The 20,354-nt window shown below is 42.2% G+C and overlaps 24 non-coding genes across 24 annotated transcripts; all 24 read right to left on the bottom strand.

The window, feature by feature from the left end:
* Window positions 1–1,089: 1,089 nt before the first annotated feature.
* On the bottom strand, window positions 1,090–1,172 carry trnal-cag (transfer RNA leucine (anticodon CAG)). Its single transcript has one exon. It is a non-coding gene; the product is annotated as a tRNA-Leu (tRNA).
* Window positions 1,173–1,491: 319 nt separating this feature from the next.
* trnal-cag (transfer RNA leucine (anticodon CAG)) lies at window positions 1,492–1,574 on the bottom strand. Its single transcript has one exon. It is a non-coding gene; the product is annotated as a tRNA-Leu (tRNA).
* A 298-nt stretch (window positions 1,575–1,872) lies between these two features.
* Window positions 1,873–1,955, bottom strand: trnal-cag (transfer RNA leucine (anticodon CAG)). Its single transcript has one exon. It is a non-coding gene; the product is annotated as a tRNA-Leu (tRNA).
* Window positions 1,956–2,274: 319 nt separating this feature from the next.
* trnal-cag (transfer RNA leucine (anticodon CAG)) lies at window positions 2,275–2,357 on the bottom strand. The gene has a single exon. It is a non-coding gene; the product is annotated as a tRNA-Leu (tRNA).
* A 319-nt stretch (window positions 2,358–2,676) lies between these two features.
* trnal-cag (transfer RNA leucine (anticodon CAG)) lies at window positions 2,677–2,759 on the bottom strand. The gene has a single exon. It is a non-coding gene; the product is annotated as a tRNA-Leu (tRNA).
* A 319-nt stretch (window positions 2,760–3,078) lies between these two features.
* On the bottom strand, window positions 3,079–3,161 carry trnal-cag (transfer RNA leucine (anticodon CAG)). The gene has a single exon. It is a non-coding gene; the product is annotated as a tRNA-Leu (tRNA).
* Window positions 3,162–3,480: 319 nt separating this feature from the next.
* On the bottom strand, window positions 3,481–3,563 carry trnal-cag (transfer RNA leucine (anticodon CAG)). The gene has a single exon. It is a non-coding gene; the product is annotated as a tRNA-Leu (tRNA).
* A 1,525-nt stretch (window positions 3,564–5,088) lies between these two features.
* trnal-cag (transfer RNA leucine (anticodon CAG)) lies at window positions 5,089–5,171 on the bottom strand. The gene has a single exon. It is a non-coding gene; the product is annotated as a tRNA-Leu (tRNA).
* Window positions 5,172–5,490: 319 nt separating this feature from the next.
* On the bottom strand, window positions 5,491–5,573 carry trnal-cag (transfer RNA leucine (anticodon CAG)). The gene has a single exon. It is a non-coding gene; the product is annotated as a tRNA-Leu (tRNA).
* Window positions 5,574–6,294: 721 nt separating this feature from the next.
* Window positions 6,295–6,377, bottom strand: trnal-cag (transfer RNA leucine (anticodon CAG)). The gene has a single exon. It is a non-coding gene; the product is annotated as a tRNA-Leu (tRNA).
* A 319-nt stretch (window positions 6,378–6,696) lies between these two features.
* On the bottom strand, window positions 6,697–6,779 carry trnal-cag (transfer RNA leucine (anticodon CAG)). The gene has a single exon. It is a non-coding gene; the product is annotated as a tRNA-Leu (tRNA).
* Window positions 6,780–7,500: 721 nt separating this feature from the next.
* trnal-cag (transfer RNA leucine (anticodon CAG)) lies at window positions 7,501–7,583 on the bottom strand. Its single transcript has one exon. It is a non-coding gene; the product is annotated as a tRNA-Leu (tRNA).
* A 298-nt stretch (window positions 7,584–7,881) lies between these two features.
* trnal-cag (transfer RNA leucine (anticodon CAG)) lies at window positions 7,882–7,964 on the bottom strand. The gene has a single exon. It is a non-coding gene; the product is annotated as a tRNA-Leu (tRNA).
* A 319-nt stretch (window positions 7,965–8,283) lies between these two features.
* On the bottom strand, window positions 8,284–8,366 carry trnal-cag (transfer RNA leucine (anticodon CAG)). The gene has a single exon. It is a non-coding gene; the product is annotated as a tRNA-Leu (tRNA).
* Window positions 8,367–9,087: 721 nt separating this feature from the next.
* Window positions 9,088–9,170, bottom strand: trnal-cag (transfer RNA leucine (anticodon CAG)). The gene has a single exon. It is a non-coding gene; the product is annotated as a tRNA-Leu (tRNA).
* Window positions 9,171–9,489: 319 nt separating this feature from the next.
* Window positions 9,490–9,572, bottom strand: trnal-cag (transfer RNA leucine (anticodon CAG)). The gene has a single exon. It is a non-coding gene; the product is annotated as a tRNA-Leu (tRNA).
* Window positions 9,573–11,901: 2,329 nt separating this feature from the next.
* On the bottom strand, window positions 11,902–11,984 carry trnal-cag (transfer RNA leucine (anticodon CAG)). Its single transcript has one exon. It is a non-coding gene; the product is annotated as a tRNA-Leu (tRNA).
* Window positions 11,985–12,282: 298 nt separating this feature from the next.
* trnal-cag (transfer RNA leucine (anticodon CAG)) lies at window positions 12,283–12,365 on the bottom strand. Its single transcript has one exon. It is a non-coding gene; the product is annotated as a tRNA-Leu (tRNA).
* Window positions 12,366–13,488: 1,123 nt separating this feature from the next.
* Window positions 13,489–13,571, bottom strand: trnal-cag (transfer RNA leucine (anticodon CAG)). Its single transcript has one exon. It is a non-coding gene; the product is annotated as a tRNA-Leu (tRNA).
* Window positions 13,572–15,096: 1,525 nt separating this feature from the next.
* On the bottom strand, window positions 15,097–15,179 carry trnal-cag (transfer RNA leucine (anticodon CAG)). The gene has a single exon. It is a non-coding gene; the product is annotated as a tRNA-Leu (tRNA).
* A 298-nt stretch (window positions 15,180–15,477) lies between these two features.
* Window positions 15,478–15,560, bottom strand: trnal-cag (transfer RNA leucine (anticodon CAG)). The gene has a single exon. It is a non-coding gene; the product is annotated as a tRNA-Leu (tRNA).
* Window positions 15,561–16,683: 1,123 nt separating this feature from the next.
* On the bottom strand, window positions 16,684–16,766 carry trnal-cag (transfer RNA leucine (anticodon CAG)). The gene has a single exon. It is a non-coding gene; the product is annotated as a tRNA-Leu (tRNA).
* Window positions 16,767–19,497: 2,731 nt separating this feature from the next.
* Window positions 19,498–19,580, bottom strand: trnal-cag (transfer RNA leucine (anticodon CAG)). The gene has a single exon. It is a non-coding gene; the product is annotated as a tRNA-Leu (tRNA).
* Window positions 19,581–19,878: 298 nt separating this feature from the next.
* On the bottom strand, window positions 19,879–19,961 carry trnal-cag (transfer RNA leucine (anticodon CAG)). Its single transcript has one exon. It is a non-coding gene; the product is annotated as a tRNA-Leu (tRNA).
* Window positions 19,962–20,354: the final 393 nt, after the last annotated feature.

Below are 20,354 nucleotides of genomic sequence, written 5' to 3'. Positions count from 1 at the left end.
ATATCTTTTAATGCATTCCATACAACACTACATCGCACTTTCTTCATCACAGAAAGGGTTGTACAGAGCCTGATGCAGTGTACTTGTCGCTGGTGACAATATATGCTAACAGAAGGAATCTTTGTTGAAATCCCACTCAAACCCCTTTTTAATGGTAAACAAAAGAGAGACTTCAAAATTGTCAAACATTTGACGAGTCTACATGATATGTTGCGGCAGTTTAAGATGTAAAGCATTGCTCCGTTTACATCATCATGTCACAGGCAACTGAGCAAGAAAACCACATGTCAGAAGTGGGATTCGAACCCACGCCTCCAGGGGAGACTGCGACCTGAACGCAGCGCCTTAGACCGCTCGGCCATCCTGACGGAAAACAAAAGAAATTAGTGAGAGTTATAGATTATATCTTTTAATGCATTCGATATAACATTACATAGCACTTTCTTGATCACAGAAAGGGTTGTACACAGCCTGATGCAGTATACTGATCGCTGCTTACTATATATGCTAACAGAAGGAAGCTTTGTTCAAATCCCACTCAAACCCCTTTTTAATGGTAAACAAAAGAGAGACTTCAAAATTGTCAAACATTTGACGAGTCTACATGATATGTTGCGGCAGTAAAACATGTAAAGCATTGCTCCGTTTACATCATCATGTCACAGGCAACTGAGCAAGAAAACCACATGTCAGAAGTGGGATTCGAACCCACGCCTCCAGTGGAGACTCCAACCTGAACGCAGCGCCTTAGACCGCTCGGCCATCCTGACGGAAAACAAAAGAAATTGGTGAGAGTTATAGATTATATCTTTTAATGCATTCGATATAACATTACATAGCACTTTCTTGATCACAGAAAGGGTTGTACACAGCCTGATGCAGTATACTGATCGCTGCTTACTATATATGCTAACAGAAGGAAGCTTTGTTCAAATCCCACTCAAACCCCTTTTTAATGGTAAACAAAAGAGAGACTTCAAAATTGTCAAACATTTGACGAGTCTACATGATATGTTGCGGCAGTTTAACATGTAAAGCATTGCTCCGTTTACATCATCATGTCACAGGCAACTGAGCAAGAAAACCACATGTCAGAAGTGGGATTCGAACCCACGCCTCCAGTGGAGACTGCGACCTGAACGCAGCGCCTTAGACCGCTCGGCCATCCTGACGGAAAACAAAAGAAATTGGTGAGAGTTATAGATTATATCTTTTAATGCATTCGATATAACATTACATAGCACTTTCTTGATCACAGAAAGGGTTGTACACAGCCTGATGCAGTATACTGATCGCTGCTTACTATATATGCTAACAGAAGGAAGCTTTGTTCAAATCCCACTCAAACCCCTTTTTAATGGTAAACAAAAGAGAGACTTCAAAATTGTCAAACATTTGACGAGTCTACATGATATGTTGCGGCAGTTTAACATGTAAAGCATTGCTCCGTTTACATCATCATGTCACAGGCAACTGAGCAAGAAAACCACATGTCAGAAGTGGGATTCGAACCCACGCCTCCAGTGGAGACTGCGACCTGAACGCAGCGCCTTAGACCGCTCGGCCATCCTGACGGAAAACAAAAGAAATTGGTGAGAGTTATAGATCATATCTTTTAATCGCACTTTCTTCATCACAGAAAGGGTTGTACAGAGCCTGATGCAGTGTACTTGTCGCTGGTGACAATATATGCTAACAGAAGGAATCTTTGTTGAAATCCCAATCAAACCCCTTTTTAATGGTAAACAAAAGAAAGACTTCAAAATGGTCAAACATTTGACGAGTCTACATGATATGTTGCGGCAGTTTAAGATGTAAAGCATTGCTCCGTTTACATCATCATGTTACAGGCAACTGAGCATGAAAACCACATGTCAGAAGTGGGATTCGAACCCACGCCTCCAGTGGAGACTGCGACCTGAACGCAGCGCCTTAGACCGCTCGGCCATCCTGACGGAAAACAAAAGAAATTAGTGAGAGTTATAGATCATATCTTTCAATGCATTCCATACAACACTACATCGCACTTTCTTCGTCACAGAAAGGGTTGTACACAGCCTGATGCAGTATACTGATCGCTGCTTACTATATATGCTAACAGAAGGAATCTTTGTTCAAATCCCACTCAAACCCCTTTTTAATGGTAAACAAAAGAGAGACTTCAAAATTGTCAAACATTTGACGAGTCTACATGATATGTTGCGGCAGTTTAACATGTAAAGCATTGCTCCGTTTACATCATCATGTCACAGGCAACTGAGCAAGAAAACCACATGTCAGAAGTGGGATTCGAACCCACGCCTCCAGTGGAGACTGCGACCTGAACGCAGCGCCTTAGACCGCTCGGCCATCCTGACGGAAAACAAAAGAAATTAGTGAGAGTTATAGATTATATCTTTTAATGCATTCGATATAACATTACATAGCACTTTCTTGATCACAGAAAGGGTTGTACACAGCCTGATGCAGTATACTGATCGCTGCTTACTATATATGCTAACAGAAGGAAGCTTTGTTCAAATCCCACTCAAACCCCTTTTTAATGGTAAACAAAAGAGAGACTTCAAAATTGTCAAACATTTGACGAGTCTACATGATATGTTGCGGCAGTTTAACATGTAAAGCATTGCTCTGTCTACATCATCATGTCAAAGGGAAATGAGCAAGAAAACCACATGTCAGAAGTGGGATTCGAACCCACGCCTCCAGTGGAGACTGCGACCTGAACGCAGCGCCTTAGACCGCTCGGCCATCCTGACGGAAAACAAAAGAAATTAGTGAGAGTTATAGATTATATCTTTTAATGCATTCGATATAACATTACATAGCACTTTCTTGATCACAGAAAGGGTTGTACACAGCCTGATGCAGTATACTGATCGCTGCTTACTATATATGCTAACAGAAGGAAGCTTTGTTCAAATCCCACTCAAACCCCTTTTTAATGGTAAACAAAAGAGAGACTTCAAAATTGTCAAACATTTGACGAGTCTACATGATATGTTGCGGCAGTTTAACATGTAAAGCATTGCTCTGTCTACATCATCATGTCAAAGGGAAATGAGCAAGAAAACCACATGTCAGAAGTGGGATTCGAACCCACGCCTCCAGTGGAGACTGCGACCTGAACGCAGCGCCTTAGACCGCTCGGCCATCCTGACGGAAAACAAAAGAAATTAGTGAGAGTTATAGATTATATCTTTTAATGCATTCGATATAACATTACATAGCACTTTCTTGATCACAGAAAGGGTTGTACACAGCCTGATGCAGTATACTGATCGCTGCTTACTATATATGCTAACAGAAGGAAGCTTTGTTCAAATCCCACTCAAACCCCTTTTTAATGGTAAACAAAAGAGAGACTTCAAAATTGTCAAACATTTGACGAGTCTACATGATATGTTGCGGCAGTTTAACATGTAAAGCATTGGTCCGTTTACATCACCATGTCACAGGCAACTGAGCAAGAAAACCACATGTCAGAAGTGGGATTCGAACCCACGCCTCCAGTGGAGACTGCGACCTGAACGCAGCGCCTTAGACCGCTCGGCCATCCTGACGGAAAACAAAAGAAATTGGTGAGAGCTATAGATCATATCTTTCAATGCATTCCATACAACACTACATCGCACTTTCTTCGTCACAGAAAGGGTTGTACACAGCCTGATGCAGTATACTGATCGCTGCTTACTATATATGCTAACAGAAGGAATCTTTGTTCAAATCCCACTCAAACCCCTTTTTAATGGTAAACAAAAGAGAGACTTCAAAATTGTCAAACATTTGACGAGTCTACATGATATGTTGCGGCAGTTTAAGATGTAAAGCATTGCTCCGTTTACATCATCATGTCACAGGCAACTGAGCAAGAAAACCACATGTCAGAAGTGGGATTCGAACCCACGCCTCCAGGGGAGACTGCGACCTGAACGCAGCGCCTTAGACCGCTCGGCCATCCTGACGGAAAACAAAAGAAATTAGTGAGAGTTATAGATCATATCTTTCAATGCATTCCATACAACACTACATCGCACTTTCTTCGTCACAGAAAGGGTTGTACACAGCCTGATGCAGTATACTGATCGCTGCTTACTATATAAGCTAACAGAAGGAATCTTTGTTCAAATCCCACTCAAACCCCTTTTTAATGGTAAACAAAAGAGAGACTTCAAAATTGTCAAACATTTGACGAGTCTACATGATATGTTGCGGCAGTTTAAGATGTAAAGCATTGCTCCGTTTACATCATCATGTCACAGGCAACTGAGCAAGAAAACCACATGTCAGAAGTGGGATTCGAACCCACGCCTCCAGGGGAGACTGCGACCTGAACGCAGCGCCTTAGACCGCTCGGCCATCCTGACGGAAAACAAAAGAAATTAGTGAGAGTTATAGATTATATCTTTTAATGCATTCGATATAACATTACATAGCACTTTCTTGATCACAGAAAGGGTTGTACACAGCCTGATGCAGTATACTGATCGCTGCTTACTATATATGCTAACAGAAGGAAGCTTTGTTCAAATCCCACTCAAACCCCTTTTTAATGGTAAACAAAAGAGAGACTTCAAAATTGTCAAACATTTGACGAGTCTACATGATATGTTGCGGCAGTTTAACATGTAAAGCATTGGTCCGTTTACATCATCATGTCACAGGCAACTGAGCAAGAAAACCACATGTCAGAAGTGGGATTCGAACCCACGCCTCCAGGGGAGACTGCGACCTGAACGCAGCGCCTTAGACCGCTCGGCCATCCTGACGGAAAACAAAAGAAATTAGTGAGAGTTATAGATTATATCTTTTAATGCATTCGATATAACATTACATAGCACTTTCTTGATCACAGAAAGGGTTGTACACAGCCTGATGCAGTATACTGATCGCTGCTTACTATATATGCTAACAGAAGGAAGCTTTGTTCAAATCCCACTCAAACCCCTTTTTAATGGTAAACAAAAGAGAGACTTCAAAATTGTCAAACATTTGACGAGTCTACATGATATGTTGCGGCAGTTTAACATGTAAAGCATTGGTCCGTTTACATCACCATGTCACAGGCAACTGAGCAAGAAAACCACATGTCAGAAGTGGGATTCGAACCCACGCCTCCAGTGGAGACTGCGACCTGAACGCAGCGCCTTAGACCGCTCGGCCATCCTGACGGAAAACAAAAGAAATTGGTGAGAGCTATAGATCATATCTTTCAATGCATTCCATACAACACTACATCGCACTTTCTTCGTCACAGAAAGGGTTGTACACAGCCTGATGCAGTATACTGATCGCTGCTTACTATATATGCTAACAGAAGGAAGCTTTGTTCAAATCCCACTCAAACCCCTTTTTAATGGTAAACAAAAGAGAGACTTCAAAATTGTCAAACATTTGACGAGTCTACATGATATGTTGCGGCAGTTTAACATGTAAAGCATTGCTCCGTTTACATCATCATGTCACAGGCAACTGAGCAAGAAAACCACATGTCAGAAGTGGGATTCGAACCCACGCCTCCAGTGGAGACTGCGACCTGAACGCAGCGCCTTAGACCGCTCGGCCATCCTGACGGAAAACAAAAGAAATTAGTGAGAGTTATAGATTATATCTTTTAATGCATTCGATATAACATTACATAGCACTTTCTTGATCACAGAAAGGGTTGTACACAGCCTGATGCAGTATACTGATCGCTGCTTACTATATATGCTAACAGAAGGAAGCTTTGTTCAAATCCCACTCAAACCCCTTTTTAATGGTAAACAAAAGAGAGACTTCAAAATTGTCAAACATTTGACGAGTCTACATGATATGTTGCGGCAGTTTAACATGTAAAGCATTGGTCCGTTTACATCATCATGTCACAGGCAACTGAGCAAGAAAACCACATGTCAGAAGTGGGATTCGAACCCACGCCTCCAGGGGAGACTGCGACCTGAACGCAGCGCCTTAGACCGCTCGGCCATCCTGACGGAAAACAAAAGAAATTAGTGAGAGTTATAGATTATATCTTTTAATGCATTCGATATAACATTACATAGCACTTTCTTGATCACAGAAAGGGTTGTACACAGCCTGATGCAGTATACTGATCGCTGCTTACTATATATGCTAACAGAAGGAAGCTTTGTTCAAATCCCACTCAAACCCCTTTTTAATGGTAAACAAAAGAGAGACTTCAAAATTGTCAAACATTTGACGAGTCTACATGATATGTTGCGGCAGTTTAACATGTAAAGCATTGGTCCGTTTACATCACCATGTCACAGGCAACTGAGCAAGAAAACCACATGTCAGAAGTGGGATTCGAACCCACGCCTCCAGTGGAGACTGCGACCTGAACGCAGCGCCTTAGACCGCTCGGCCATCCTGACGGAAAACAAAAGAAATTGGTGAGAGCTATAGATCATATCTTTCAATGCATTCCATACAACACTACATCGCACTTTCTTCGTCACAGAAAGGGTTGTACACAGCCTGATGCAGTATACTGATCGCTGCTTACTATATATGCTAACAGAAGGAAGCTTTGTTCAAATCCCACTCAAACCCCTTTTTAATGGTAAACAAAAGAGAGACTTCAAAATTGTCAAACATTTGACGAGTCTACATGATATGTTGCGGCAGTTTAACATGTAAAGCATTGCTCCGTTTACATCATCATGTCACAGGCAACTGAGCAAGAAAACCACATGTCAGAAGTGGGATTCGAACCCACGCCTCCAGTGGAGACTGCGACCTGAACGCAGCGCCTTAGACCGCTCGGCCATCCTGACAGAAAACAAAAGAAATTGATGAGAGTTATAGATCATATCTTTTAATGCATTCCATACAACACTACATCGCACTTTCTTCATCACAGAAAGGGTTGTACAGAGCCTGATGCAGTGTACTTGTCGCTGGTGACAATATATGCTAACAGAAGGAATCTTTGTTGAAATCCCACTCAAACCCCTTTTTAATGGTAAACAAAAGAGAGACGTCAAAATTGTCAAACATTTGACGAGTCTACATGATATGTTGCGGCAGTTTAAGATGTAAAGCATTGCTCCGTTTACATCATCATGTCACAGGCAACTGAGCAAGAAAACCACATGTCAGAAGTGGGATTCGAACCCACGCCTCCAGTGGAGACTGCGACCTGAACGCAGCGCCTTAGCCCGCTCGGCCATCCTGACAGAAAACAAAATAAATTGATGAGAGTTATAGATCATATCTTTTAATGCATTCCATACAACACTACATCGCACTTTCTTCATCACAGAAAGGGTTGTACAGAGCCTGATGCAGTGTACTTGTCGCTGGTGACAATATATGCTAACAGAAGGAATCTTTGTTGAAATCCCACTCAAACCCCTTTTTAATGGTAAACAAAAGAGAGACTTCAAAATTGTCAAACATTTGACGAGTCTACATGATATGTTGCGGCAGTTTAAGATGTAAAGCATTGCTCCGTTTACATCATCATGTCACAGGCAACTGAGCAAGAAAACCACATGTCAGAAGTGGGATTCGAACCCACGCCTCCAGTGGAGACTGCGACCTGAACGCAGCGCCTTAGACCGCTCGGCCATCCTGACGGAAAACAAAAGAAATTGGTGAGAGTTATAGATCATATCTTTTAATCGCACTTTCTTCATCACAGAAAGGGTTGTACAGAGCCTGATGCAGTGTACTTGTCGCTGGTGACAATATATGCTAACAGAAGGAATCTTTGTTGAAATCCCAATCAAACCCCTTTTTAATGGTAAACAAAAGAGAGACTTCAAAATGGTCAAACATTTGACGAGTCTACATGATATGTTGCGGCAGTTTAAGATGTAAAGCATTGCTCCGTTTACATCATCATGTTACAGGCAACTGAGCAAGAAAACCACATGTCAGAAGTGGGATTCGAACCCACGCCTCCAGTGGAGACTGCGACCTGAACGCAGCGCCTTAGACCGCTCGGCCATCCTGACGGAAAACAAAAGAAATTAGTGAGAGTTATAGATCATATCTTTCAATGCATTCCATACAACACTACATCGCACTTTCTTCGTCACAGAAAGGGTTGTACACAGCCTGATGCAGTATACTGATCGCTGCTTACTATATATGCTAACAGAAGGAATCTTTGTTCAAATCCCACTCAAACCCCTTTTTAATGGTAAACAAAAGAGAGACTTCAAAATTGTCAAACATTTGACGAGTCTACATGATATGTTGCGGCAGTTTAACATGTAAAGCATTGCTCCGTTTACATCATCATGTCACAGGCAACTGAGCAAGAAAACCACATGTCAGAAGTGGGATTCGAACCCACGCCTCCAGTGGAGACTGCGACCTGAACGCAGCGCCTTAGACCGCTCGGCCATCCTGACGGAAAACAAAAGAAATTAGTGAGAGTTATAGATTATATCTTTTAATGCATTCGATATAACATTACATAGCACTTTCTTGATCACAGAAAGGGTTGTACACAGCCTGATGCAGTATACTGATCGCTGCTTACTATATATGCTAACAGAAGGAAGCTTTGTTCAAATCCCACTCAAACCCCTTTTTAATGGTAAACAAAAGAGAGACTTCAAAATTGTCAAACATTTGACGAGTCTACATGATATGTTGCGGCAGTTTAACATGTAAAGCATTGGTCCGTTTACATCATCATGTCACAGGCAACTGAGCAAGAAAACCACATGTCAGAAGTGGGATTCGAACCCACGCCTCCAGGGGAGACTGCGACCTGAACGCAGCGCCTTAGACCGCTCGGCCATCCTGACGGAAAACAAAAGAAATTAGTGAGAGTTATAGATTATATCTTTTAATGCATTCGATATAACATTACATAGCACTTTCTTGATCACAGAAAGGGTTGTACACAGCCTGATGCAGTATACTGATCGCTGCTTACTATATATGCTAACAGAAGGAAGCTTTGTTCAAATCCCACTCAAACCCCTTTTTAATGGTAAACAAAAGAGAGACTTCAAAATTGTCAAACATTTGACGAGTCTACATGATATGTTGCGGCAGTTTAACATGTAAAGCATTGGTCCGTTTACATCACCATGTCACAGGCAACTGAGCAAGAAAACCACATGTCAGAAGTGGGATTCGAACCCACGCCTCCAGTGGAGACTGCGACCTGAACGCAGCGCCTTAGACCGCTCGGCCATCCTGACGGAAAACAAAAGAAATTGGTGAGAGCTATAGATCATATCTTTCAATGCATTCCATACAACACTACATCGCACTTTCTTCGTCACAGAAAGGGTTGTACACAGCCTGATGCAGTATACTGATCGCTGCTTACTATATATGCTAACAGAAGGAAGCTTTGTTCAAATCCCACTCAAACCCCTTTTTAATGGTAAACAAAAGAGAGACTTCAAAATTGTCAAACATTTGACGAGTCTACATGATATGTTGCGGCAGTTTAACATGTAAAGCATTGCTCCGTTTACATCATCATGTCACAGGCAACTGAGCAAGAAAACCACATGTCAGAAGTGGGATTCGAACCCACGCCTCCAGTGGAGACTGCGACCTGAACGCAGCGCCTTAGACCGCTCGGCCATCCTGACAGAAAACAAAAGAAATTGATGAGAGTTATAGATCATATCTTTTAATGCATTCCATACAACACTACATCGCACTTTCTTCATCACAGAAAGGGTTGTACAGAGCCTGATGCAGTGTACTTGTCGCTGGTGACAATATATGCTAACAGAAGGAATCTTTGTTGAAATCCCACTCAAACCCCTTTTTAATGGTAAACAAAAGAGAGACTTCAAAATTGTCAAACATTTGACGAGTCTACATGATATGTTGCGGCAGTTTAAGATGTAAAGCATTGCTCCGTTTACATCATCATGTCACAGGCAACTGAGCAAGAAAACCACATGTCAGAAGTGGGATTCGAACCCACGCCTCCAGTGGAGACTGCGACCTGAACGCAGCGCCTTAGCCCGCTCGGCCATCCTGACAGAAAACAAAATAAATTGATGAGAGTTATAGATCATATCTTTTAATGCATTCCATACAACACTACATCGCACTTTCTTCATCACAGAAAGGGTTGTACAGAGCCTGATGCAGTGTACTTGTCGCTGGTGACAATATATGCTAACAGAAGGAATCTTTGTTGAAATCCCACTCAAACCCCTTTTTAATGGTAAACAAAAGAGAGACTTCAAAATTGTCAAACATTTGACGAGTCTACATGATATGTTGCGGCAGTTTAAGATGTAAAGCATTGCTCCGTTTACATCATCATGTCACAGGCAACTGAGCAAGAAAACCACATGTCAGAAGTGGGATTCGAACCCACGCCTCCAGGGGAGACTGCGACCTGAACGCAGCGCCTTAGACCGCTCGGCCATCCTGACGGAAAACAAAAGAAATTAGTGAGAGTTATAGATTATATCTTTTAATGCATTCGATATAACATTACATAGCACTTTCTTGATCACAGAAAGGGTTGTACACAGCCTGATGCAGTATACTGATCGCTGCTTACTATATATGCTAACAGAAGGAATCTTTGTTCAAATCCCACTCAAACCCCTTTTTAATGGTAAACAAAAGAGAGACTTCAAAATTGTCAAACATTTGACGAGTCTACATGATATGTTGCGGCAGTTTAAGATGTAAAGCATTGCTCCGTTTACATCATCATGTCACAGGCAACTGAGCAAGAAAACGACATGTCAGAAGTGGGATTCGAACCCACGCCTCCAGGGGAGACTGCGACCTGAACGCAGCGCCTTAGACCGCTCGGCCATCCTGACGGAAAACAAAAGAAATTAGTGAGAGTTATAGATTATATCTTTTAATGCATTCGATATAACATTACATAGCACTTTCTTGATCACAGAAAGGGTTGTACACAGCCTGATGCAGTATACTGATCGCTGCTTACTATATATGCTAACAGAAGGAAGCTTTGTTCAAATCCCACTCAAACCCCTTTTTAATGGTAAACAAAAGAGAGACTTCAAAATTGTCAAACATTTGACGAGTCTACATGATATGTTGCGGCAGTTTAACATGTAAAGCATTGGTCCGTTTACATCATCATGTCACAGGCAACTGAGCAAGAAAACCACATGTCAGAAGTGGGATTCGAACCCACGCCTCCAGGGGAGACTGCGACCTGAACGCAGCGCCTTAGACCGCTCGGCCATCCTGACGGAAAACAAAAGAAATTAGTGAGAGTTATAGATCATATCTTTCAATGCATTCCATACAACACTACATCGCACTTTCTTCGTCACAGAAAGGGTTGTACACAGCCTGATGCAGTATACTGATCGCTGCTTACTATATATGCTAACAGAAGGAATCTTTGTTCAAATCCCACTCAAACCCCTTTTTAATGGTAAACAAAAGAGAGACTTCAAAATTGTCAAACATTTGACGAGTCTACATGATATGTTGCGGCAGTTTAAGATGTAAAGCATTGCTCCGTTTACATCATCATGTCACAGGCAACTGAGCAAGAAAACGACATGTCAGAAGTGGGATTCGAACCCACGCCTCCAGGGGAGACTGCGACCTGAACGCAGCGCCTTAGACCGCTCGGCCATCGTGACGGAAAACAAAAGAAATTAGTGAGAGTTATAGATTATATCTTTTAATGCATTCGATATAACATTACATAGCACTTTCTTGATCACAGAAAGGGTTGTACACAGCCTGATGCAGTATACTGATCGCTGCTTACTATATATGCTAACAGAAGGAAGCTTTGTTCAAATCCCACTCAAACCCCTTTTTAATGGTAAACAAAAGAGAGACTTCAAAATGGTCAAACATTTGACGAGTCTACATGATATGTTGCGGCAGTTTAAGATGTAAAGCATTGCTCCGTTTACATCATCATGTTACAGGCAACTGAGCAAGAAAACCACATGTCAGAAGTGGGATTCGAACCCACGCCTCCAGTGGAGACTGCGACCTGAACGCAGCGCCTTAGACCGCTCGGCCATCCTGACGGAAAACAAAAGAAATTGGTGAGAGTTATAGATCATATCTTTTAATCGCACTTTCTTCATCACAGAAAGGGTTGTACAGAGCCTGATGCAGTGTACTTGTCGCTGGTGACAATATATGCTAACAGAAGGAATCTTTGTTGAAATCCCAATCAAACCCCTTTTTAATGGTAAACAAAAGAGAGACTTCAAAATGGTCAAACATTTGACGAGTCTACATGATATGTTGCGGCAGTTTAAGATGTAAAGCATTGCTCCGTTTACATCATCATGTTACAGGCAACTGAGCAAGAAAACCACATGTCAGAAGTGGGATTCGAACCCACGCCTCCAGTGGAGACTGCGACCTGAACGCAGCGCCTTAGACCGCTCGGCCATCCTGACGGAAAACAAAAGAAATTAGTGAGAGTTATAGATCATATCTTTCAATGCATTCCATACAACACTACATCGCACTTTCTTCGTCACAGAAAGGGTTGTACACAGCCTGATGCAGTATACTGATCGCTGCTTACTATATATGCTAACAGAAGGAATCTTTGTTCAAATCCCACTCAAACCCCTTTTTAATGGTAAACAAAAGAGAGACTTCAAAATTGTCAAACATTTGACGAGTCTACATGATATGTTGCGGCAGTTTAAGATGTAAAGCATTGCTCCGTTTACATCATCATGTCACAGGCAACTGAGCAAGAAAACCACATGTCAGAAGTGGGATTCGAACCCACGCCTCCAGGGGAGACTGCGACCTGAACGCAGCGCCTTAGACCGCTCGGCCATCCTGACGGAAAACAAAAGAAATTAGTGAGAGTTATAGATTATATCTTTTAATGCATTCGATATAACATTACATAGCACTTTCTTGATCACAGAAAGGGTTGTACACAGCCTGATGCAGTATACTGATCGCTGCTTACTATATATGCTAACAGAAGGAAGCTTTGTTCAAATCCCACTCAAACCCCTTTTTAATGGTAAACAAAAGAGAGACTTCAAAATTGTCAAACATTTGACGAGTCTACATGATATGTTGCGGCAGTTTAACATGTAAAGCATTGGTCCGTTTACATCATCATGTCACAGGCAACTGAGCAAGAAAACCACATGTCAGAAGTGGGATTCGAACCCACGCCTCCAGGGGAGACTGCGACCTGAACGCAGCGCCTTAGACCGCTCGGCCATCCTGACGGAAAACAAAAGAAATTAGTGAGAGTTATAGATTATATCTTTTAATGCATTCGATATAACATTACATAGCACTTTCTTGATCACAGAAAGGGTTGTACACAGCCTGATGCAGTATACTGATCGCTGCTTACTATATATGCTAACAGAAGGAAGCTTTGTTCAAATCCCACTCAAACCCCTTTTTAATGGTAAACAAAAGAGAGACTTCAAAATTGTCAAACATTTGACGAGTCTACATGATATGTTGCGGCAGTTTAACATGTAAAGCATTGGTCCGTTTACATCACCATGTCACAGGCAACTGAGCAAGAAAACCACATGTCAGAAGTGGGATTCGAACCCACGCCTCCAGTGGAGACTGCGACCTGAACGCAGCGCCTTAGACCGCTCGGCCATCCTGACGGAAAACAAAAGAAATTGGTGAGAGCTATAGATCATATCTTTCAATGCATTCCATACAACACTACATCGCACTTTCTTCGTCACAGAAAGGGTTGTACACAGCCTGATGCAGTATCCTGATCGCTGCTTACTATATATGCTAACAGAAGGAAGCTTTGTTCAAATCCCACTCAAACCCCTTTTTAATGGTAAACAAAAGAGAGACTTCAAAATTGTCAAACATTTGACGAGTCTACATGATATGTTGCGGCAGTTTAACATGTAAAGCATTGCTCCGTTTACATCATCATGTCACAGGCAACTGAGCAAGAAAACCACACATCAGAAGTGGGATTCGAACCCACGCCTCCAGTGGAGACTGCGACCTGAACGCAGCGCCTTAGACCGCTCGGCCATCCTGACAGAAAACAAAAGAAATTGATGAGAGTTATAGATCATATCTTTTAATGCATTCCATACAACACTACATCGCACTTTCTTCATCACAGAAAGGGTTGTACAGAGCCTGATGCAGTGTACTTGTCGCTGGTGACAATATATGCTAACAGAAGGAATCTTTGTTGAAATCCCACTCAAACCCCTTTTTAATGGTAAACAAAAGAGAGACTTCAAAATTGTCAAACATTTGACGAGTCTACATGATATGTTGCGGCAGTTTAAGATGTAAAGCATTGCTCCGTTTACATCATCATGTCACAGGCAACTGAGCAAGAAAACCACATGTCAGAAGTGGGATTCGAACCCACGCCTCCAGTGGAGACTGCGACCTGAACGCAGCGCCTTAGCCCGCTCGGCCATCCTGACAGAAAACAAAATAAATTGATGAGAGTTATAGATCATATCTTTTAATGCATTCCATACAACACTACATCGCACTTTCTTCGTCACAGAAAGGGTTGTACACAGCCTGATGCAGTATACTGATCGCTGCTTACTATATATGCTAACAGAAGGAATCTTTGTTCAAATCCCACTCAAACCCCTTTTTAATGGTAAACAAAAGAGAGACTTCAAAATTGTCAAACATTTGACGAGTCTACATGATATGTTGCGGCAGTTTAAGATGTAAAGCATTGCTCCGTTTACATCATCATGTCACAGGCAACTGAGCAAGAAAACGACATGTCAGAAGTGGGATTCGAACCCACGCCTCCAGGGGAGACTGCGACCTGAACGCAGCGCCTTAGACCGCTCGGCCATCGTGACGGAAAACAAAAGAAATTAGTGAGAGTTATAGATTATATCTTTTAATGCATTCGATATAACATTACATAGCACTTTCTTGATCACAGAAAGGGTTGTACACAGCCTGATGCAGTATACTGATCGCTGCTTACTATATATGCTAACAGAAGGAAGCTTTGTTCAAATCCCACTCAAACCCCTTTTTAATGGTAAACAAAAGAGAGACTTCAAAATGGTCAAACATTTGACGAGTCTACATGATATGTTGCGGCAGTTTAAGATGTAAAGCATTGCTCCGTTTACATCATCATGTTACAGGCAACTGAGCAAGAAAACCACATGTCAGAAGTGGGATTCGAACCCACGCCTCCAGTGGAGACTGCGACCTGAACGCAGCGCCTTAGACCGCTCGGCCATCCTGACGGAAAACAAAAGAAATTGGTGAGAGTTATAGATCATATCTTTTAATCGCACTTTCTTCATCACAGAAAGGGTTGTACAGAGCCTGATGCAGTGTACTTGTCGCTGGTGACAATATATGCTAACAGAAGGAATCTTTGTTGAAATCCCAATCAAACCCCTTTTTAATGGTAAACAAAAGAGAGACTTCAAAATGGTCAAACATTTGACGAGTCTACATGATATGTTGCGGCAGTTTAAGATGTAAAGCATTGCTCCGTTTACATCATCATGTTACAGGCAACTGAGCAAGAAAACCACATGTCAGAAGTGGGATTCGAACCCACGCCTCCAGTGGAGACTGCGACCTGAACGCAGCGCCTTAGACCGCTCGGCCATCCTGACGGAAAACAAAAGAAATTAGTGAGAGTTATAGATCATATCTTTCAATGCATTCCATACAACACTACATCGCACTTTCTTCGTCACAGAAAGGGTTGTACACAGCCTGATGCAGTATACTGATCGCTGCTTACTATATATGCTAACAGAAGGAATCTTTGTTCAAATCCCACTCAAACCCCTTTTTAATGGTAAACAAAAGAGAGACTTCAAAATTGTCAAACATTTGACGAGTCTACATGATATGTTGCGGCAGTTTAAGATGTAAAGCATTGCTCCGTTTACATCATCATGTCACAGGCAACTGAGCAAGAAAACCACATGTCAGAAGTGGGATTCGAACCCACGCCTCCAGGGGAGACTGCGACCTGAACGCAGCGCCTTAGACCGCTCGGCCATCCTGACGGAAAACAAAAGAAATTAGTGAGAGTTATAGATTATATCTTTTAATGCATTCGATATAACATTACATAGCACTTTCTTGATCACAGAAAGGGTTGTACACAGCCTGATGCAGTATACTGATCGCTGCTTACTATATATGCTAACAGAAGGAAGCTTTGTTCAAATCCCACTCAAACCCCTTTTTAATGGTAAACAAAAGAGAGACTTCAAAATTGTCAAACATTTGACGAGTCTACATGATATGTTGCGGCAGTTTAACATGTAAAGCATTGGTCCGTTTACATCATCATGTCACAGGCAACTGAGCAAGAAAACCACATGTCAGAAGTGGGATTCGAACCCACGCCTCCAGGGGAGACTGCGACCTGAACGCAGCGCCTTAGACCGCTCGGCCATCCTGACGGAAAACAAAAGAAATTAGTGAGAGTTATAGATTATATCTTTTAATGCATTCGATATAACATTACATAGCACTTTCTTGATCACAGAAAGGGTTGTACACAGCCTGATGCAGTATACTGATCGCTGCTTACTATATATGCTAACAGAAGGAAGCTTTGTTCAAATCCCACTCAAACCCCTTTTTAATGGTAAACAAAAGAGAGACTTCAAAATTGTCAAACATTTGACGAGTCTACATGATATGTTGCGGCAGTTTAACATGTAAAGCATTGGTCCGTTTACATCACCATGTCACAGGCAACTGAGCAAGAAAACCACATGTCAGAAGTGGGATTCGAACCCACGCCTCCAGTGGAGACTGCGACCTGAACGCAGCGCCTTAGACCGCTCGGCCATCCTGACGGAAAACAAAAGAAATTGGTGAGAGCTATAGATCATATCTTTCAATGCATTCCATACAACACTACATCGCACTTTCTTCGTCACAGAAAGGGTTGTACACAGCCTGATGCAGTATCCTGATCGCTGCTTACTATATATGCTAACAGAAGGAAGCTTTGTTCAAATCCCACTCAAACCCCTTTTTAATGGTAAACAAAAGAGAGACTTCAAAATTGTCAAACATTTGACGAGTCTACATGATATGTTGCGGCAGTTTAACATGTAAAGCATTGCTCCGTTTACATCATCATGTCACAGGCAACTGAGCAAGAAAACCACACATCAGAAGTGGGATTCGAACCCACGCCTCCAGTGGAGACTGCGACCTGAACGCAGCGCCTTAGACCGCTCGGCCATCCTGACAGAAAACAAAAGAAATTGATGAGAGTTATAGATCATATCTTTTAATGCATTCCATACAACACTACATCGCACTTTCTTCATCACAGAAAGGGTTGTACAGAGCCTGATGCAGTGTACTTGTCGCTGGTGACAATATATGCTAACAGAAGGAATCTTTGTTGAAATCCCACTCAAACCCCTTTTTAATGGTAAACAAAAGAGAGACTTCAAAATTGTCAAACATTTGACGAGTCTACATGATATGTTGCGGCAGTTTAAGATGTAAAGCATTGCTCCGTTTACATCATCATGTCACAGGCAACTGAGCAAGAAAACCACATGTCAGAAGTGGGATTCGAACCCACGCCTCCAGTGGAGACTGCGACCTGAACGCAGCGCCTTAGCCCGCTCGGCCATCCTGACAGAAAACAAAATAAATTGATGAGAGTTATAGATCATATCTTTTAATGCATTCCATACAACACTACATCGCACTTTCTTCATCACAGAAAGGGTTGTACAGAGCCTGATGCAGTGTACTTGTCGCTGGTGACAATATATGCTAACAGAAGGAATCTTTGTTGAAATCCCACTCAAACCCCTTTTTAATGGTAAACAAAAGAGAGACTTCAAAATTGTCAAACATTTGACGAGTCTACATGATATGTTGCGGCAGTTTAAGATGTAAAGCATTGCTCCGTTTACATCATCATGTCACAGGCAACTGAGCAAGAAAACCACATGTCAGAAGTGGGATTCGAACCCACGCCTCCAGGGGAGACTGCGACCTGAACGCAGCGCCTTAGACCGCTCGGCCATCCTGACGGAAAACAAAAGAAATTAGTGAGAGTTATAGATTATATCTTTTAATGCATTCGATATAACATTACATAGCACTTTCTTGATCACAGAAAGGGTTGTACACAGCCTGATGCAGTATACTGATCGCTGCTTACTATATATGCTAACAGAAGGAATCTTTGTTCAAATCCCACTCAAACCCCTTTTTAATGGTAAACAAAAGAGAGACTTCAAAATTGTCAAACATTTGACGAGTCTACATGATATGTTGCGGCAGTTTAAGATGTAAAGCATTGCTCCGTTTACATCATCATGTCACAGGCAACTGAGCAAGAAAACGACATGTCAGAAGTGGGATTCGAACCCACGCCTCCAGGGGAGACTGCGACCTGAACGCAGCGCCTTAGACCGCTCGGCCATCCTGACGGAAAACAAAAGAAATTAGTGAGAGTTATAGATTATATCTTTTAATGCATTCGATATAACATTACATAGCACTTTCTTGATCACAGAAAGGGTTGTACACAGCCTGATGCAGTATACTGATCGCTGCTTACTATATATGCTAACAGAAGGAAGCTTTGTTCAAATCCCACTCAAACCCCTTTTTAATGGTAAACAAAAGAGAGACTTCAAAATTGTCAAACATTTGACGAGTCTACATGATATGTTGCGGCAGTTTAACATGTAAAGCATTGGTCCGTTTACATCATCATGTCACAGGCAACTGAGCAAGAAAACCACATGTCAGAAGTGGGATTCGAACCCACGCCTCCAGGGGAGACTGCGACCTGAACGCAGCGCCTTAGACCGCTCGGCCATCCTGACGGAAAACAAAAGAAATTAGTGAGAGTTATAGATCATATCTTTCAATGCATTCCATACAACACTACATCGCACTTTCTTCGTCACAGAAAGGGTTGTACACAGCCTGATGCAGTATACTGATCGCTGCTTACTATATATGCTAACAGAAGGAATCTTTGTTCAAATCCCACTCAAACCCCTTTTTAATGGTAAACAAAAGAGAGACTTCAAAATTGTCAAACATTTGACGAGTCTACATGATATGTTGCGGCAGTTTAAGATGTAAAGCATTGCTCCGTTTACATCATCATGTCACAGGCAACTGAGCAAGAAAACGACATGTCAGAAGTGGGATTCGAACCCACGCCTCCAGGGGAGACTGCGACCTGAACGCAGCGCCTTAGACCGCTCGGCCATCGTGACGGAAAACAAAAGAAATTAGTGAGAGTTATAGATTATATCTTTTAATGCATTCGATATAACATTACATAGCACTTTCTTGATCACAGAAAGGGTTGTACACAGCCTGATGCAGTATACTGATCGCTGCTTACTATATATGCTAACAGAAGGAAGCTTTGTTCAAATCCCACTCAAACCCCTTTTTAATGGTAAACAAAAGAGAGACTTCAAAATGGTCAAACATTTGACGAGTCTACATGATATGTTGCGGCAGTTTAAGATGTAAAGCATTGCTCCGTTTACATCATCATGTTACAGGCAACTGAGCAAGAAAACCACATGTCAGAAGTGGGATTCGAACCCACGCCTCCAGTGGAGACTGCGACCTGAACGCAGCGCCTTAGACCGCTCGGCCATCCTGACGGAAAACAAAAGAAATTGGTGAGAGTTATAGATCATATCTTTTAATCGCACTTTCTTCATCACAGAAAGGGTTGTACAGAGCCTGATGCAGTGTACTTGTCGCTGGTGACAATATATGCTAACAGAAGGAATCTTTGTTGAAATCCCAATCAAACCCCTTTTTAATGGTAAACAAAAGAGAGACTTCAAAATGGTCAAACATTTGACGAGTCTACATGATATGTTGCGGCAGTTTAAGATGTAAAGCATTGCTCCGTTTACATCATCATGTTACAGGCAACTGAGCAAGAAAACCACATGTCAGAAGTGGGATTCGAACCCACGCCTCCAGTGGAGACTGCGACCTGAACGCAGCGCCTTAGACCGCTCGGCCATCCTGACGGAAAACAAAAGAAATTAGTGAGAGTTATAGATCATATCTTTCAATGCATTCCATACAACACTACATCGCACTTTCTTCGTCACAGAAAGGGTTGTACACAGCCTGATGCAGTATACTGATCGCTGCTTACTATATATGCTAACAGAAGGAATCTTTGTTCAAATCCCACTCAAACCCCTTTTTAATGGTAAACAAAAGAGAGACTTCAAAATTGTCAAACATTTGACGAGTCTACATGATATGTTGCGGCAGTTTAAGATGTAAAGCATTGCTCCGTTTACATCATCATGTCACAGGCAACTGAGCAAGAAAACCACATGTCAGAAGTGGGATTCGAACCCACGCCTCCAGGGGAGACTGCGACCTGAACGCAGCGCCTTAGACCGCTCGGC

Source organism: Pungitius pungitius, chromosome 5 (assembly GCF_949316345.1).
Source record: "Pungitius pungitius chromosome 5, fPunPun2.1, whole genome shotgun sequence".
Lineage (NCBI taxonomy): Eukaryota > Metazoa > Chordata > Actinopteri > Perciformes > Gasterosteidae > Pungitius > Pungitius pungitius.
This window is presented reverse-complemented; position numbering and strand designations above follow the sequence as displayed.